We start from the raw sequence: 19,154 nt of genomic DNA, 5'->3' as shown, positions 1-19,154 counted from the left end.
GAGGCCATTTCCGAGCGGATGGACGTGGATTGGACTGGCGGCCCCCGGAGGCTCCGATCGGTAGGCAGGCTCCTCCAGCTCGTCCTAGAGGCTGCTCCACTCCAGCACGAAATGGCGCCGCCGAGCCCCGCGCCAGCGCTTTATATATAGCCGGGGGGGCGGAGCTTTGCTGCTCATGCGCGCCACCCTGCTCGCGCTTTCCCCCGCCCCCTCTGCGCGTGCTCGCTCGCTCACGCGCGTGAAGAAGCAAAGCCTAGGAGGCAGGACCGCCTCTTCGCGGGAGCTTTTCCTATTGGTCCGCGCAGAGGGTGACGTCACAGGCTCCATTTCCAAGGCGTCGATGGCCCGGCAGAGTGCCGCAGAGCCCAGGCGAAGGGGCCGCCATGTCTCCTAGCCAATTGGCCGCGCTGTGGCTCGGCGAGTCCCGGGAGGCGGCGGCCGAAAGGCGTGCGGGCGCCATCTCCCCGGGGCCTGCGACACTCTCCCCTTCTCCGGGTCCCACGGAGTCCTCCCGGGCTTGCAGGCACCGGGCGGCCGCCGATCGCCCGCGGCGGGCTGGCCGCGCCATTCGTACCTCCTCCTCCTCCATCGGCGGCGCCGGCGGGGCGCAGGGAGGGGGGTCGCGGGCGGGGCCGGCGGGAGGGCGTTCTGGGCTGAGGCCGCCGCAGGGAGGCTCTGGAAGGAGGAAGACAGACGCCATCTTAGAGGCCGCGGCCTGCTTTTCGGGTTGAAGCCTCGGCGCGCCCCGTCTCCCCGCGCGATCTAAGGTCGCTAGGCTCCGTGACCCGCACCGCAGCCCTCACCGACCGTGCAGTACCGGGCCGCCCCGGGTCCCACGGCTCGCAGCCCGGTCTCTGCCCACTCCACTCCCCACGCACCTCCTGCCCCACGCGCTCAGGCGTCCGCCCGCCCCAAAAACCTACCTCCGCCAGCTCCCGGCGTCGCGCTGCGCGAGCATGCAGACCAGCGACCCTGCGGGGGCGGGCGGCTCCTCGCCCCCTCTCGCAGCCCCGCAGCCGCCCCCTCGCCCCAGCGTGGGCGCACGGACGCCCCCCGCCCCCACCGGCCGGGCATCCTCCCCACGGAGCGGCTCTCCCACCGGTCAGCGCCAGGGAGGAGGGCGAGCCGAGGAGGCGGCGGCGGCGGCGCTCCGCAGCCCTCCCCCTCCCCTCCCCCCGCCGGCCGCCTCCGAGGAGGGGCAGGAGCCATTTTGGGAGCCGCTGCCCCCTCCCCTCCCCTCCCCGTCCTGGGACCGGGAACCAGGGCCCCGTGTAGGGTAAACAAGCCGAGCCCAAGGTCAGACGGCGGCAGCGACTCGGGTGGCCCCGGCGGGGCACCCGGGCCCGCTCCCCGCCGTCCCCGGAAGGCCCGTGTGCGCGCCTGGGGGAGGAGTGGGCGAGGGGCCGTGGGGCAGGCTCCCCGCCCTCCACGGCAGCCCTCGACCTCGCACCTCCACGGCTGCACTGAACATGGCGGCCGGGCTCCCGTCCTCTGGGCCGCACGCCGAGCGCAGACCCCGGGTCGCCGAGCGCGCGCCCCGCCCGCCCGGGCGGCTGCAGCGGGGCGATGACACAGCAACTCTGCGGCCGCTCCCCTCCCCTCCCCTCCCCTCCCCTCCCCCGGGCCGGCCCGCCTCCACCCCGAGCATCTGCCCCGGGGCGTCGCGGGTCGGGACCCAGGCCCGCCGGGGTGGGGGCGGGGCCGGGGGGTGGGGAGCGGCGGCGGGGCGGACCGGGCCCCGGGCCCTGCGTCCCGGAAAGTCACGGCCCGGCCTCCCTGCCCCCACATGAGTCACAGGGGAGGGTGATTTGGAAAAGTAACTCTTTCCTCCTTCCGCCCCCTCCCCCGCGGCGCGCAGGGAGGCAGCCGTCGGGGGGGAGGGCAGGGCGGCCACGGCTCGCCGCCCCGGGAAACCCCGAGGCTCGCCCGTGAGACCGGCCGGGCCCAGCGCCCGGTCCCGGCGGCAGCACGCCGCGGCCCTCCCCCCACCCCGGGCACGGGCCCCGCAGGCCCCACGGGCCGCGTCCTCGTGGAAAGCACGCCGAGGCGCGGAGGGTGGCCGCGGAGCCTGCAGCGCGCCATGTGACGGGCTCGCCCGCTCGCCCGGACACAAAGGGCGCTGCGAGGCGCGCCTTGGGGCCCCCGGGGAGCGGGTCGGCGCCAGGGAACGCCACCGGTTCCCGGCCGGGCGGCCGGCCCGCCCGCCAGCGCTCGCACCCCACCCCACCCCACCCCGGCCCGGCGCTCCCAGCCCGGCCCGGCGCCGAGGCCCCTCTCACCTGGCTCCCGGGCCCTGCACCCCCGGGGGCGGCCGGGAGGGGGGACCGCCAGCCTCGCCCCTTGGCCCTCCGAAGGGTACGCGGGCACGAGGTTGGCCATTCCCCTCCCCCCGCTGGCCCTCTCGGGCTGGCCCCGGTCCACACTCCCATTGGCTGTCAGGTGTTTGAAAGACAAGTCTTCCCCCCTCGGGATTCTCCCCGGCACCCCAACAAGTCCCCCCACTCCCCACCTTTACTTAGGCATTTAAACGGCGGACGGCGTCCCCGCCCCAGGGGCCCCCGCTCACCTGGGTCCAGGAGCCACGGGGGGAGGGGGGGCTCCAAAGTCGCCCTCGGCCCGGCCGGGGGGAGCACGGAATCCGGGGTGTCAACCCCCCCGGAAGCCGCGGCGGCGTGGGGGAGGGGGCGTCGCCCCCGGCCCCTCCCTTCCCTGGCCGCCGGGGGTGGGGGGAGCGTCGGGGCCGCGCACCACGTCAGCGGCGCTCCGATTGGCTGGGCCGGGTCACGTGCCCCCCGCCCCCGCCCCCCGCCACGAGGGCGAGGCTTGCGAAGGTTCCCGAGGGCCGTGTGCGGGGGTCACCAGGGCGGCGCGGCCCAGGCCTGTGTCCCGAGACCCCAGCCCTCGCCGAGGCCGCGGCCTCGCCCAGCTCTCGGCCTCCTGCGCGGCTGTGGCCGACCCCGTCCCCCCCAACTCGCCTCTCGGTACGGGTTCAGCATGGCCTCCGCGGCCCCCGAAACACAACAGTGCGCAGGCGCAAGGGTGTGACTGGCCTGGGGGAGGGGAGGCGCGGGCCGCGCGGAGGGCCGTGGTGCGCAGGCGCGGGCCGCCGCGGGGCCTCCGGGGCGCGCAGGGAGCGCGCGCTGGGTGGGGCGGGAGCGCGCGGGCCTGCGCCTCCGCGGCCTTTCCCCCGCCGCCGCGGCCGCCGGAGTCGGTTCTTCCGGCCTGAGGCGGTGCCCGGCGCCTTCTGGCCGGAGTCCGCGCCGTGGTCCCGGGGGCACGCGGGGCCTGGCCGCGGCTGCGGGTCTGCGGGGCGCGCCGCCCTGCAGCGGTGGGGTCCGCTGGGATGAGCTCTGTTGGACGTTTTGAGTCCTTAAACTGCTTCTCTCTGAGAGACTTGCAAGTACCTGAGCTCTGCCTTCTACGAAGTTTACCACCGGTTTACTTCTCTGATCTCGTACAGGTAGACCATTTAACAAGACCCCCACTGCGAAGGTTCCGCCTGTTGTAATCATTCTTTCCCGACACTGGCTGCCCTCTCAATTTCTGTGACCAGTCTTACCAGTTTCTTTAATTTTTCTCATTCTTAGGTTTATCCTATTAAAATTTAGGATGGTAACTAAATATGTAATGTGGTTGACTTAAAAAGTAAAGCTCGCCTTTATCTCTAGCGTGCTGTCGTTTTCTTTTTGGATTTTGGGGGTTTTTTGCCTTTTAAAGTATGGTCTGGATTTCCACTCCCCACCGACAGACCACCTGCATTCTCCATGTGTATACTGGAGCATGTGTCTCATTTTACCAGGGGGTTCTCAGTTTAAGGAAATTGCTTTTGACCTGGTCAGCTTTCTCTGTTAACCTAAAGTTATTTTGCCTGTCTATTTTGGTTTCTTAGCCAAAAAGAACACCCATTCAATACTGTACCCTGTCAGTAAGCATTCACACAATGTCTTTCTCAACAGCCAGGATCTGGACTTGTCTCCTCCCAGTTCTCTCCTCATTTCCTGGTTCTTTCAGCTGCTGTGTGTGGGATTCTGGCCACCTACCTTACCAGGACCTCCCGCCTGGCGACCTCAGGGCCTGGCGACCTCAGGACCCAGTTGAGTGTTCTCATTGGACCTCTGACCACGTCCCCACCCCCCCATTGCCTGTGCCCTGTTCATCTCCAGTCTGCCTTTAGGCCGTTTGGGTAGCTGGTGCCTGCGGTGTTTGACACGTTCCCACCCATACCGTCATCTTTAATGACAAGCCTTTCAACTCCACCGTTAGTTCAGACAGTTCTCTTGAGCAGAACTCATTAAGAATTGCTGCTTGGATAACCCCAGCATGCTCAGAATGACGTGGGCGCACAGTGCACTAGACCTGCTCCTGGGTTAAACACAGCAGCTTCCAAGTCACAGGCCTGGAATGGGGAGCGCTGTCCTCACCCTTCTCACAGCTTTAAATCCACCAGAATCTTAGCGTTTTCTCCCTTCACTATCCACTGAGGCACACTACTGTGTCCTACATAACCAGGGAATCATGCCTCTGTCCTACTCCATCACCTGGACTTGTTAAAGGTCTAAGTCTCTTTCCGGTGAAGTAGCCTGTAGCCATGGAGCAACTTGAATTTAGATCAGTATTGAATACAATTTACTCTCACAGTGGCACTAGCCACATTTGAGTTCTCAGTAGCCACATACGGTTAGTGGATGTCACACGAGGCAGCACGATTTACAGATTATAGAATGATTCTCTCGTAGAAGGCCTTGCTGTGTCAGGCGAGTGTCCTGCACTGGGCTTCGTCCCAGCCTGGAATTGTGTTTTGGAGAGTGCTGCTCTGGGCTCTCCCTCCTGGCCTGTGCTAAGGGTGAGCCTCCTTCACCAGAGCTCTGCTCCGGTCTTACTTGGTAGTCCCCAGGGCTTCTCATTACACAGTAACAGTTGAAGTGCTGTTTGTGGAAAAGGTCTGCTTCCTGCTGCCAGCCTCACTCAGCCACCTCCTCTCTAACCCTCTACTCCACTCATGGAGCAGCCTCCTAGATGTGTGCACTCGGGGATGTTGTTTTGTGCCTCAGTGTTTTACCATGTTCCTTCTACATGGGATTGGCTTTCCCTTAATTTAACCCAAAAGGTCAACATCTCCGAATAGTGCCTATTCTTGACTGCTAAATTAAGCTGATTTCTTTGGATTCACTTTTTATGGTGAATCATGTGATCCCTTGCTTCTCACACCTTCATCCTGAGGTTGAGACTGTTGTGGTGGTGGTGATGTGTGTGTGTGTGTGTGTGTGTGTGTGTGTGTGTGTGTGTTTCTCAGACAGGGTCTCACTATGTAGCCCTGGCTGGCTTGGAACTCTGTAGACCAGGCTGGCCTTGAAATCACAGAGATCCACCTGCCTCTGCCTCCGAGTCCTGGGATCAAAGATGAGGGACACCACACCTGGCATTACCTCCATTTTTCAGATGAAACAACTGAAAAAAGATGTTAAATCAGTTATCTAGGATCAGAGAAACTGTTGCTAAGTTGCAGAGCTGGGATTTGAACCCTAAATTCTACTTCTGAATAGTGTGTTATTCAGTGTACCCAGATCCATAGAGTTTTGGGTCTAAGATTGAGAGAGGAATGGTTGAGAGTTATCTTTTTTTTTTTTTTTTTTTTTTTTTTTTTTTTTTGAGAGTTATCTTTAAGGTAATGTTTGAATTAGCTAGGAAGGGAGATAAGCTTTCTAAGAAGGAGAAAAGTAGCTGTACTTCAGGGATTAAGCTTCGGATGAGAGCTTCATACAGGGGACAGGGCTGGAAGCCGTGATGGAACATCAGAATAAGGAGAAGCCCAGTGGGGGGCTGAGCAGCAGGATTACTGAGCATGCTTCTACCTCCCAGGTGTGGGGAATACAGGTGGGTAACTACAATTCCTGCCTGAATCAGACATCCTGAAGCCTCTTTGCAACATGGACTTTTGGGGGCCAGTTTGGGGAAGCCCTTGACTATACAAGGCAGTATTTGTAAGCAAATAAAGTATAAAATATAATGGTCAAATTTCTAGGAATGTGTGATGCCTGTTCACCGTGATGTAACGTGAAAGTGAGTTCTAATACTGACTTCTACAGGCGCCACTAACACTACAGATTTACAGACTCATAACTCAGATTTCCGTTTCTGATAACTATTTGCAGTATTGTTAGTAAACCTAACACCTTCCGCATCCTAAGGAAACACTCGCCACTGAGTCATACCCCAGCCCCCTTTTTACTTTTTATTTTAAGACAGAATCTCACTATCTTGCCCTGGTTGTCTTGGAGCTTAGAGATATGTAGACTAGGCTGGCCTTGAATGCAGAGAGATCCTCCTGCCTCTGACTTCCAAGTGCCGGGATTAAAGGTGTGTGCATCGCCAAACCCAGCCACAACAGTTTTTGACCTTTAGTCTGCTACATGCTGTGGAATTCAGAGGTTCAGGAATGTAAATAGAGTTTTACTCTTTATTTTTTGGTTTTCAAGACAGGGTTTCTCTGTGTAGCCCTGGCTGCCCTGGAACTCACTCTGTAGACCACGCTGGCCTTGAACTCACAGAGATCCACTTGCCTCTGCATCCAGAGTGCTGGAATTAAACATGTGTGCCACCGCTACCCAGCTGAATTTTATTATTTAAATTTTTTAAATTATATTTATTCATTTTATGTGTATTACATGCATGCTTGGTGCTCTCAGAGGTCAGAAGAGGAAGTCAGATGCCCCGAAACTGGAGTTATGGGTAGTTGAACCACCATGTGGAAGCTAGGAATCGAACACCTGTCCACTGTAAGACCATCTGTCATCTCTCCAGCCCCTATTACTATTATTATTATTATTATTATTTATTTATTTTAAACAGTGTATCCCAGGCTGCCCTCAATCTTACTGTGCAGCTTATTCTTCTGCCTCTGACTCCACATGCTGGAATTACAGGTGTGTACCACCAGCCTAGATGGAATTTTTTTTTTTAAGATTTATCATCTTAATTTTAATCATGTGTTTATGTATGTGTCTGTGTGTAGGTGTATCCCCATGAGTGCAGGTGCCTTCAGAGACCAGAAGAGGATGTCGGTGTCTGGAGCTGGAGTTATAGGGAATTGTGAGCCACTTGACATGGGTGCTCAGGAAGAGTCAAAAACCCTCCAAAACAAACAGACAGAACCCCCCGTTGTGATGAAATGCAAAATGAAACCCTGCAGATGTGTGTGGAACTTACCCGGCTAGTGCTAGTTTGAAGACACCCCGCCCCTGCAAAACCCCTCCTGCACTGGAGTTTAATCTCAATGGGATTAAAGGATGGTGAGGTGTTAGAGGTATGTCAGGAAGGCTCTGCTACCCTCAGGATGGGTTAACTCATTCATTAATGGGTCATGGTTTATCATGGTGTTGTGAGTGACTATTCTTCAAGCCAAGCAACTACCATCTTGAGGAGATCACTTGTACCCCATCTCAAAAGGATTATCCCAGCTGGGCTTGTAGACTGTCTGTGACCTATTGGGATGATCTTTTTGTACACTGTAGAGACGTGTCTCTGTCCTTCCTCACCTGCCTAAGGCACCTTCTGATTGAACAGCCAGTAGCTAGGCAGGAGAGGATTGGTGGGCCTTCCAGGCAGAGATAGGAACTCTGGGAAAGAATCTGGGGTGGGAAGGGGGAGACTTGGGGGTAGGGGGTCACCAACCAGATACTACAGAAGTTGGATGTGTGATCCTGAGGAGAAGTAACAAGCCACGTGACAGAACATAGATTAGTACAAACAGGTTAAGTTGAAGAGTTAGTTGGGAACAAACTTAAGCTAAGGCCAAGCTTTCGTTATTAATAACAAGTCTCCATGTCGTTTTTCGGGAGCTGGCAGTCCAAAGAAGGATCCTGGGTGGTGGTGTGTGCACACCTTTAATCCCAGCACTCGGGAGGCAGAGGCAGGCGGATCTCTGTGAGTTTGAGGCCAGCCTGGGCTACAGATTGAGTCCCAGGACAGCCAGAGAAACTACACAGAGAAACCCTGTCTCAAATAAACTTAAAAACCAAAACAAACAAACAACAACAAAAGACCTGTTAGAGTGGCCCACTGTGGACGGGTGAAGAGGGCCGTGAGAACACCAGCCGGCGGCTCTCTACCTCCTGTTGCGTACAACTCAGCCGGAAAGCGCTTGTGGTCTTGGGAGAGCATCTGGTTATATAGCCAGCCAGGGGAAACAGGAGGGGCTCCTCTGTGCAGCTACAGCCCTCGTCCCTGCTGGGAAAAGGCTTCCCTGTAAGGAACCCCTCTGTGACCTCCTGGGCTCTATAAGAAAGCCCAACACACTCATTTGCTCCCCAGAGGGCACGTCAGTGGGAATGTGCCTCAGTTTGTTGTTGAGGCCTTAGGAGAAGAGGTGGACATTGCTTACATCTCTCCCTGGGAAGGAATTTTGGCGACACATGGGATGACATTGTCACAGAGGTGAGCGCTCTCCTGTTTTCCATGTGGGGCCCTCCACCATGCCATGCTGTGTCTAGAACTACTAGCCTTTATAAACTACCCAGTCCTGGATATTTAGCTATAGCAACAGAAAAGAAATACTGAGACAGTTGAGAAATTGGAGTCTTCCTGGTACTGAGTGCTCCCAGGGTCGGGCTAAGAATCAGGATGGGGCTCTGGGATCCCAGAGCAAGTAGGTAGTTCGGACACGGAGGAGAAGGCACAGGGAGACACCGGCTGTCAGAGGAGGGAGTGAGAGCTATGTTGTGGATAGGTCTCCAGGAACATTTACTTCTTGGTGACCATGGATTTTATTTAGAGACAGGAGGTCAGTAAGAAACCTAGCACAAACAAGGCTGTGGTGATATTTTGTTTGTGCTCTAACAAAGCTTGTCTGGAGATCAGAGTGCAGAGCTAGCCACTAGTTAACCATAGAGGCCAGTTAGTGGTGGCACACACCTTTAATCCCAGCACTTGGGAGGAGGAAGCAGGAAGATCAGGAGTTCAAGACCACCCTGGGCTACATGAGATTGATCCAATCTAAAAGAGAAATAGAGCCAGGAGGTGGGATCCCAGCACTTGGGATCTCATGCCTTTGGTCCCAGTACTTGGGAGGTGTAGAGAGGAATACAAGGCGGGAGGAGACAGGAGCTCACTCACCCCTTTCAGGCTGAGGGGTTGGCGCGGTAGGCAGTGGCTGTGGCTGCTCCTTTGTCTCTGATCTTTCAGCATTTACCCCGATATCTGACTCCGGGATTTTATTATTAAGGCCAATTAGAATTCTCGATACACAAGACAGAAGAATAACATAAGTCAAGCTATCTACACTTAGAAAAGAGCCCATTGTCCCCAGTGCCGGCCTGGACCACAGAAGAGCCCGTCGACCCCAGCGCTGGCCTGGACCGCATGCTTGTGCTTCCACCTGCGTGCTGGGATAACAGGCGTGCACTGCCATACCTCCTCCCAGCTCCTCCTCTTTATAGCACCTTTCACAGTTAAGTAAATTTATATGTTTATGTTTTATTTTTTGTTTGTTTTTTGAGACAGGGTTTCTCTGTATACCTTTGCTCCTTTCCTGGAACTCACTCTGTAGACCAGGCTGGCCTTGAACTCACAGAGATCAGCCTGCCTCTGCCTCCCGAGTGCTGGGATTAAAGGTGTGCGCTGCCACCACTGGCTTAAATATCTATTTTCCTTTTTATTTATTTATTTTGTTTTTTTGTTTTTTTTCGAGACAGGGTTTCTCTGTGTAGTTTTGGTGCCTGTCCTGGATCTCGCTCTGTAGACCAGGCTGGCCTCGAACTCACAGAGATCCGCCTGGCTCTGCCTCCCAAGTGCTGGGATTAAAGGCATGCGCCACCACCGCCCGGCTAAACATCTATTTTCATTAGATGATTAATTTGATAATAACAATTGTCTGATGATATATAGCCAAGTACATAGTATTTGCTGAGTAAACAAATCTAGGCATGGTGGCACTTGCCTTTAATCACAGTACTTGGGAGGTGGAGGCAGGAGATCAGGAGTTCAAGGCCAGCCTGGGCTACTTATTGAGTTTGAGGCTAGCTGCAGCTACTAGAGACTCTGACTTTAAAATAGGCACTTTGAGTCCATTCTCTTGTTTATATAGGATAATGAATTCACCCAGTAAGATAGTGGGTCCCCACATTATCATAACGTAGATGAAGATGGATGAGTATCGATATGGGAACTGTGGCTGTGTTTGCCCTGTGAAATAGAGTTAGCAAAGGGCCTAGCATGTGGCACACCTTGAATCCCAGCACTTAGGCAGGAGAAGCAGGCAGATCTACGTGAGTTCAAGGCCAGCCTGGTCTACATAGAGAGTTCCAGTCAGGGGCCCTGTCCCAAACAAACAAAACAAAACGAAAAAGAAAATGGTAGTTGACAATCTTGGGAAGGACTTAGGATGGGATGGGAAGAATAGCAACAGTCAGTGGATGCAGTAGGTGAAGACGTCTGTAAGGTGGGCCAGAGACATGCCTCAGAACACTACTGAAATACCCATGTCCATCAAGTCGATCCACCCCCATCCTGTGCCTGAGCACTCCCAGCCTCATGTCACCTTTATTAGATATGTTCCTTTTCTGTCGCTGGTCGCCTGGTGGACACTGTACTTCGAATGTGCTTCTCTTGGTTTATGCAAGAGTTCACTCTCTGAAGCCATAACAGAATGGGAACTTAATCTAACTGTGAAGCACCCCATTTAGGAAGTGATTGGGGGTTGGGGATTTAGCTCAGTCGTAGAGCACTTGCCTAGCAAGTGAAAGGCCCTGGGTTCGATCCTCAGCTCCAAAAAAAAAAAAAAAAAAAAAAGGGAAGGAAGTGATTGGACTTGGCTTTGGTCTTTAAGGTGGAGCCCCTCACTGAATCCTGGTGACTTTATGAGAAGCGGAGGGGCTGGAGAGACTGCTCAGCATTGGGAGTTGCTTGCTGCTCTTGCAGAAGACCTGAGTTCGGCTCCCAGCACCCATATGGGTGACTCACAGTGCCCGTAACTCCAGCTCCAGGGGACTGGATGTCACGGCCACAGGTACCCATCTTTACATGCACGCACACAACCCACATGCATAATTTAAAATTATAAATCTTGAACAACAGCAAAGAATGAGGGCGGGCATGCACCTCATCGGTAAGGTGCTTGGTAGCATTCACAAGGCTGGGTCTGGTCCCAGCACCCTCGCTTAGGCGTGTGGGAAGAAAATGCAAGAGCTGTTACAAGTTGGTTGCTAGGACTTGGTTGAGGAAGTTGAATCTGTTGGGGTCTCCCACACTGGTGACATGGGTGACTGTGTGGCCTACTGTGTCATTGCCTGAGCTCTGGACTGTAGGAATTGGAATATGCTGGAAGGGAGCACACAGAGGCTCAACTTCTAAACTGTCGGCCTGGTGTTTGTTAGTGAAGCGTCGGCTGGGGTTACATATAATGTAAAACAGAATACCTGCTTCACTCCTCCCCAGAGGGCATTTAAAAAACTTTAAGGCATTTGAAACTTCCTTCTCTGGCCCCTTTGTGGTAACTGTTGGATAGGAACACAGAGGTCTTAATGAAGTCAAGCAGTTGCTCTTTATTTTGCTGTTTGGGGTAATAACTGATGTAATTTCATCAAAAGGGAGGTGATTAGTGTGTCACAGAGCCCCAGACCTTAGCACAACTGACTCCATGATGGAAGTGCCATTCAGGCCGTAAAACTCGGCACTTAGCACCACCTGCGGAAAAAAAATGAAAACAAAGACCTAATCCATCACAGCCCATAGTTCTAGGAAAGTCTGTAAATGCACTGGCCTTGCATTTTGGCTTCTGTAGTTCTGCTTCTGGCTAATTGTTCTTGTTAACTGAAGTATGTCAACCCAGAACATGGTTGTTTTGTTTTGTTTTGTTTTGTTTTTTGTGCTTAAGAGTTCATCCTGAGAAAAGTTCAGGGATACACTGGGATCCCGAACACCCAGGGTAGCTGGCTAACAATGACTTTCTGTTGGCTTAAACCCAACACACCCAGCTACACCTAATTTCTTGAAGCAGAGTCTCACCCTGCAGGTCAGGCTCTCCCTGTACCTCGTACATACACTATGCTGCCCCTAATTATGGTGGTCCTTTTGCCTCTGCTTCCCAAGTGCTGGGACTAGCGGTGTGGCCCACCACGCCTGGCTGACACAGAGTCAGCCTCCCCTGAGAGCCTGGAGTGAGCTCCTGCTGTCAGCTGTGTGGAAGGCAGCGTTGAGGAGGCCGGCGGATGACAACCCTAGGGTCCTGAGAGGTGACCTTGCACTTGGCCGCAGAGATGGCCTGGTGGACACACCTAGTTCAAGCCGAACCCGCTGGATCTTCTCTCGGAAGGAGTGAGAAAGTTAAGAGGCTGCAGGCCTTTGTGGAACAGGAGTGACGGCTCCAGGAGGGCTGCCGAGGCCCATGTGGTCATTCTCCAGTAGCAGCTTCCTCAACTGTTCAGATCCCACAGCTGAGCCCGTGTCTATCCTGTAACCGCTTCTAAATAACATCAGCCAGGGTTGCCCCCCTCCCTCTCTCCCTCCCTCCCTCCCTCCCTCTCTCCCTTCCTCTCCTCTTTCCCGCTCCTCTCTATCCTATTCTGTTCCAATTTTGAGGAGGTGTGTCTCACTGTTAGCCCAGGCTGCCCTTAAACTCATGATCTTCCTGTCTTGGCTTCCCCAGTACTGGGATTTTTGGCATATACCACCATACCTGGCCTCCAGAATTGGTTTCTGTTGTTTGCAGGTAACAGCCTTAACAGGCAGCTCCATGCTGGAAATGTCTTTTGTTTTATTGTGTCTGCTAAAGTCAACTTTTGTTTTTGTTTTTTGAGACAGGGCTTCTCTGTGTAACAGCCCTGGCTGTCCTGGAACTCTCTCTGTAGACCAGGCTGGCCTCGAACTCACAGAGATGCACCTGCCTCTGCCCCCCGAGTGCTGGGATTAAAGACGTGCGCCACCACCGCCCGGCTTTGCTGGTTGACTTAACAGGCAGCATTTTTACTCCACAAGCAACACGGTTCCCTCTGGACAAAACATCCGTGAGCTGGAGCTGCTCAACTTTCAAGTGGCGGCGTCTACAAGCAGTGGGACGGCCGGGTGAATTCCAGAGCAGAACCAGAGCGGAAGAGGTGAGTTTGGAAGACGCCAGCAAATGGGTGGCAACTGAGAGTGAGTAAGTGAGGCCATAAATTCCGTTCAGGGTGATTGCATCCAGCAAGAAGGGCAAAGGTTGAAGAGAAAGCACCAGAGGACCTGAGTTCCTAAAGCCAGGTGTGGTGTCTCACGCCAGTAATCCCAGCACTTGAGAGCCTGAGGCAGGAGAATTGATGTGAGTTCAAAGCATGTGCTACATAGTGAGTTTCCTGCCGGCCTGAGCTACAGTGAGACTCTACTTCAGGAAACAAAACAAAGTAAAATAAAAACCAAAGCAGCAGCTGGAAGAAAAGCCACGGAATACATGAGGCAGACAGAAAAGGGATTGCCAGAGAAGGGGGAGGGGCTTGGGCGGGCGGCCTCTAGGGACGTCAGACCGAGTAGGAGAGAGGGCAGGGCCAACTGTGTCAACTGTGCGGTCTGCTCACAGCCCACCTGATGAGCAGAACAGAAATACTGGGGAACCGTCTCATGTTGAGAGTGAGGGTTTTAACAGGTATACAAGTGGGGACCCAGTGGCCCACGGCTTTTCAGGCGCATTGGCTTGTCGCGGGTGGGGAGGCTGGGGCTTGGGAGCTGGCTCTCAGGGAATGCCTCCGTGGAGATTGTTGGTGACAGTGTAGAGTGGTCACAGTGGCTGCGCTTGTTTCTATTTATAGTAGGACTGTAGCCTATGGAAGAAGGTGACCCAGCCCTGCCCGCTCCTGACGAGGCTGGTTGTGGAGAACTCGGCCCCCTCCGTCTGGTTCCTCCCGCCTGAGGAACTCCGCAGTCGGACCCAGCTGCTCCTGAGCCCTCCCGAAGAGCTCACTCTCTTCTGCTGTCCAGAAGATCTCGGAATTCTCTGCTGTCCCGGACACACTGCGTATGACCTGACCACAGTTCCTAGGTGCAGGGGGAGAAGGCTGTGCCAAAAGGTGACTTTATTTGGAGTTTCCATCCTAATTCTGACCACACACAGAACAGCCTTCACCAAAGTATGGGCCTGTGAGCAAAAGCCAGCCCACTGCCTGTTTTCATATAGCCTGGGTGCTAAGAATGGTTTCACATTTTTAAAAAATGATTATTTTAAAAAAGCAAGAATGTTTCATGACACATGGAAATGATGTGAAATTCACATTTTAGTACCCATAAATATAAAGAATTAAGGACAGAACTTCAGGGAACATCAGTAGAGATCAGCTGAAAGGGGTCCAGTCCTTGAGGGAGAGCAGCAGGAGAGGCCTGAGAAGCGTGGGGGGCGGAGGCAGGGCAGAGCCGAGCCTTGTTCACGATGTTTTCCTGGCAGCCAGAGAGGCTTTCTATCTGTTCTTCACAGAAAGTTTGCAGACTCTGGTTTAGAATTCCAGGTGGGTGGCTGGGGTTGTGGCTCCCAGATAGAATGCTTGTCTAGGGTGTGTGAGCGCTGGGTTCCACCTCCAGAACTGTAAGTAGGAGGAGGCTGTGTAGAGCAGCAGATGAGCTGTGTGCTGTGGGTCCCTCCTGTAGAGGGCAAGCCATCTCCAGACTGTACCCCTGCCCTGAAACTGTCTCCTCAGACAGAGGCCTATAAACAGGCACACCACACATTGCTGTTCCACACTCAGAAGCTCTTAGTGTTGTTTTGTTCTGCATTTGGCTTCAGTCACTACTGGGAGGCATTGAAATAGGGCGCAGTTTGGCATGTCTCAGAAACACTGACCGGACCATGTGAACAAAGACGAATTGCTTGGGTTACTTAATTGCTGCATTAGATCTTCCTCACTGCCTCCCCCCTCCCCCCTTTCTTTTCTCTATCAAACTTGAAGCATACACAGCAACAGTTTCATCCTCACCTCCCACTCCTCAGCCCACCACAATCTGGAGTTGACTCCTACTACAATCCAGAGGGTGTTCTCAGTCATGTATCCTCCAACTTGTAATTGCCAGATCTGACCCTCCTCAGCCCTCCTGCATTCAGGGTGGCGCTGGGTAATGCCGGCTTCACCCCCACAAGCTTCTCTCACCTGCTGCTGCCCTGTTCCTCTCCCCAGGTGCTCCCGGCACTGCCAGATTCTCGGGGATTGGCAGTGGGAGTTCTCTCTCTCTCTCTCTCTGCTGCACCCACCCTCCAGGACTAGGTCCCCCCTGGCTTTCCTGGCTGTCTTCCCTGCAGATTCTGCCAGCAGGAGGCACTGGCAAAAGATGGAAGGAAAACCTAGAAACTTCCTGCTTCAGTCTCCAACCTGGTGATTGACCGTTGTGGCCCTTGGTGGTGGTGGTAGCCACGCCAGGAATCTGGACAACAGCCTCCTGGGAGAAGCTCCTTCTTCAGGATCCTGTGCCTGGTGGCAGCTTCTCAGCACATGTCTCCACAGGGCGACTGCAGGTGTGGACAGAGCTCTGGCTCAGGCTGGGGCAGTGTCCGATCCCACACACCCATCTCCTCTAGCTGCACCTGCCGGCAGCCTCCCCCTTGTGACACCTTAACATCTTTGAAACTGACTTTATAGACGGGTACTCTCAGCCTAGCATGCTTGAATCCCAGCTCTGGGAGGCTAAGGCTGCTCTGCTGGGAGTTTGAGGCCAGCCTGAACTCCAGGCGTGGCTCAGTTTCCTGCCTGGGCCCTGGGTGTTGGCTGATGAGGTTGGACCCCTGCAGGCCTGTGTCTTTTTTTGTCTGACCTCTTTCACCTTTGGCATAGTCTACTTGGTGATTTAACCCTCTGCTTCATCCTGTGTGCTCACAGCTCCCCAAATCAGACTCACCATCCACACCGGGGATCCACCTCCATCCACCTCACCGCCTCTGTGGGCTGTTCCACAGCACCCTAAATTTAACACATTTAAGACCATATTTATTCTCTTTGTCCCCCTCCTCTTCCTCTCTGTCTTCCTCCCCCTCCCTTCCCCCTTGCCTCCTCCAACCCAGGGCCTCACACATCCTAGACAAGTGCTTTGCCACTGAACTACAGCCTTCCCAGCACACGTACATTTTTCTGAGGCAGGTTCTCAATGAGTTACTCAAGCTGGCCTTGAACTCACTCTGTAGCCTCACCTTGAACTTGCGGTCTCGTACTGCAGGCTCCCGAGGAGCTGGGGTTGCAGGTGTGCCCCACCAGGCCCTGAGTGCTCAGTAGCCCGACCCTTCGGCTCCTACCGCCTCCCCATCTCAGTGTCCTAGCACATTTCCCTTGGTTCTGGGACCTCCTTGTCCCCAGCTGCTGGGGTACAAGGCTGCACTGACATCTGTGCTCTAGACCCTTGGCCGTGGTTTTAGTTTTCCTCAAGCTCCAGTTGTTTGAGATATCAGAATAGTCACTCAGAAATGATAGAGTTGGCTGGTTGTGGTGGCACACTCCTTTAGTCCCAGCACTCTGGGTTTCTATGGGTTCAAAGCCAGCCTGGTCTACAGAGTGAATTCCAGGCCAGCTAAGGCTACACAGTGAGACTTTCTCTCAAAATAATAATAATAATAATGATGATGATGATGATGATGATGATGATGTTATTTTGTATCATGCCCTGGTTTTTTGCCCATCCAATCATCCATCCATCCATCCATCCATCTATCTGTCTTGCCACACTGGGCATTGAGCTCAGTGCCTGCACGTACTAAGCAAGGACTTTCCACTGAGTTACATCCATCCCCAGCATGTTCCCTAGTGTTGACGTCAGTGTTACCGACTGTGTCAGGCAGGCCCCTTTGTGCTGTGTCAAAGCCTGTGTGGCAGCTCTTGCCTGGATTTCTAGTGTATCACAATGTGCCTCATCACCATGGGAACTTGTGGGCACCCTGTACAGCCTTTCCTGTCAACGTCACCGAGGCTGCAGAGGAGTTGCGATGCCTTTGACCCTCATGTACCTGCCTCACCCCTCCCTGGAATGCTTTTCTCTTCTCTCACAATCTGGTCAAATTGATTTTCCTTCACGTCTCTTATGTCAGGTCCTCTTGCTATTGCTGTGAAAAATACTTAACAAAGCAACGTAAGGAGGAAGGGCTGGCTGTGGCTCCGCCTGAGGGGACAGCCCATGATGGTGGGAAAGTTATAGCCTCGAGTGAGGGTGGCTGGCTGTGGTGTACATGGAGTCAAGAAGCAGACAGGAACACTGAGGTTCAGCTTTTTCTTTCTTTTTTTTTTTTTTTTTTTTTTTTTTTTTTTTTTTTTTTTTTTTTTTTCGAGACAGGGTTTCTCTGTGTAGCTTTGCGCCTTTCCTGGCACTCACTTGGTAGTCCAGGCTGGCCTCGAACTCACAGAGATCCGCCTGGCTCTGCCTCCCGAGTGCTGGGATTAAAGGCGTGCGCCACATCAGGGCAGGACCCCAGCATCATGTGTGATGCCAGCCTTACTTAGGGTGCCTTCTCATTTCAACCTGGACATTTCCTCACAGACCCATCTAGAGGCTGTTTCCATGGTGATTCTAAATTTCAAGTTGACAGACAAACTCTCACAGCGCTAAAAGTTGTCCTGTGTCCCCTTTATCCTCCCAACCCCATACAACCTCTTAAAGTCTCAACACATTCTTGTGTTGCCATCGTCATGACAAAATGAGATCACTTAAAAGGAAGATTTACTTCGGCCCCTGGTTTCAGTTCATGGTCACTCGGCGTCATCATCTGAGTCTGTGGCAAGGCAGAGCACGGCAGGGGGTGAGTGGAGCCGCAGAGTGGCCGAGAGGGAGAGGGAGGGAGGGTGGCAGTGAGTCTGTCATGTCATCAAGTCTTCCAGCTAGCCCTTACCTTCTAATGTCCCTGCTGCCTCCCAAGAGCGCCGTCAGCTAGGCCAAGCCTTCCACACGTGAGCCTTCCGGGGACATTTCAAGATGGTGGTACCCCTTATTCATGAGGGACCCATTTCAAGACCTCTGCAAAAGCAACAGACAGTACACACACACACACACACACACACACACACACACACACACACACATATTTATATATGTTTATTGTGGTGGTTAATCACCCTAGGAACTTTAAAATCCTACAGTGTCTATCACACAGGTAAATCCTGGTGTGCAGGATGGGCCCATCAGTAGGATTTCTGGTAGCAAGTGTGGGCACCAGGACCTCCAGACTCTTGGTAGTGACAGTTTGGCTACTAACAGGGTCCTGCCATCCTGGTGAGGAGGATGTCTTTTTAAAATTTTTTTTCCTTTATGTGTGGGTGTTTTTCCTGCACGTATGTCTGTACACCATGTGTGTGCACCATGCGTGTGCTTGGTGCCTATGGAGGCCAGAAGAGGGTGTCAGATCCCCTGGAACTGGAGTTACAGATGATTGTGAGCCACTATGTGGGTTCTGGGAATTGAACTCAGGTCTTTTAGAAGAACGGCCAGTGCTATTACTGCCTGAGCCTACTCTCTACCCCAAGGATGTCCTTGATCTCCTTGGAAGCCTCATCCATATATTCCTGGTACTAGGCCACCTTGGAGACAGACTGTTCTATAGCATAGAACTGGACCACATGACCACCACCCTTCACATGACCTGGATGTCCACACAGCAAACTGTTCTTTGTCCAGGAACACACTGGCTCCAGTAGCTTGTATTTCAGCATGTGGCTCCATCACCATGAGGGGACGCCTGGTCATCTTGATGAAACTGTTTCCTCGTTTGCATTGTGCCATGGGTGTGCTGTCTTCATATGTCTGAAGACCTGTGTGGACTGGAGCAGACCTGAGCGCATCGGCACATGCTGCTGCTGTTGGTAGTTTAATCTTAGTTGTCAGCACAACTGGGTCTAGAATCACCATGGGAACACTGCTGGGTGTATCTATGAGGGTGTTCTGGAAAGGCCACCATGGAAACACTGCTGGGTGTATCTATGACCATGTTTCCAGAAAGGTTTAAGGCAAGAGAGACAACCTTCTCTAAAGATGAGCTGTGTTGGCCTGTGGGCTGGGGTCCCAGATTGACTAAAAGGGAGAAAGACCTTCCTGGGGTCTCGGAGGAAGAAGTGGGGTCTGAGAGCCAATAGGAAATTCAGCCCATCACGGTGTTCTGCCAGCAGGCAGCTCTGTTTCCTGACCCGATGCGATGTGGCCAGTGGCCTTGTGCCCTGTCACCATGCCTTCCCCACCAT

The 19,154-nt window shown here is 54.0% G+C and overlaps 1 long non-coding RNA gene across 1 annotated transcript; it reads left to right on the top strand.

Annotated features, from left to right (window-relative positions):
- Positions 1–13,504: 13,504 nt before the first annotated feature.
- Positions 13,505–17,185, top strand: LOC131926411 (uncharacterized). The gene is made up of 2 exons (XR_009383488.1): positions 13,505–13,609; positions 13,773–17,185. It is a non-coding gene; the product is annotated as an uncharacterized LOC131926411 (long non-coding RNA).
- The last annotated feature ends 1,969 nt before the right edge of the window (positions 17,186–19,154 follow it).

The sequence above is a fragment of the Peromyscus eremicus genome, chromosome 16_21, assembly GCF_949786415.1.
Source record: "Peromyscus eremicus chromosome 16_21, PerEre_H2_v1, whole genome shotgun sequence".
Classification (NCBI taxonomy): domain Eukaryota; kingdom Metazoa; phylum Chordata; class Mammalia; order Rodentia; family Cricetidae; genus Peromyscus; species Peromyscus eremicus.
This window is presented reverse-complemented; position numbering and strand designations above follow the sequence as displayed.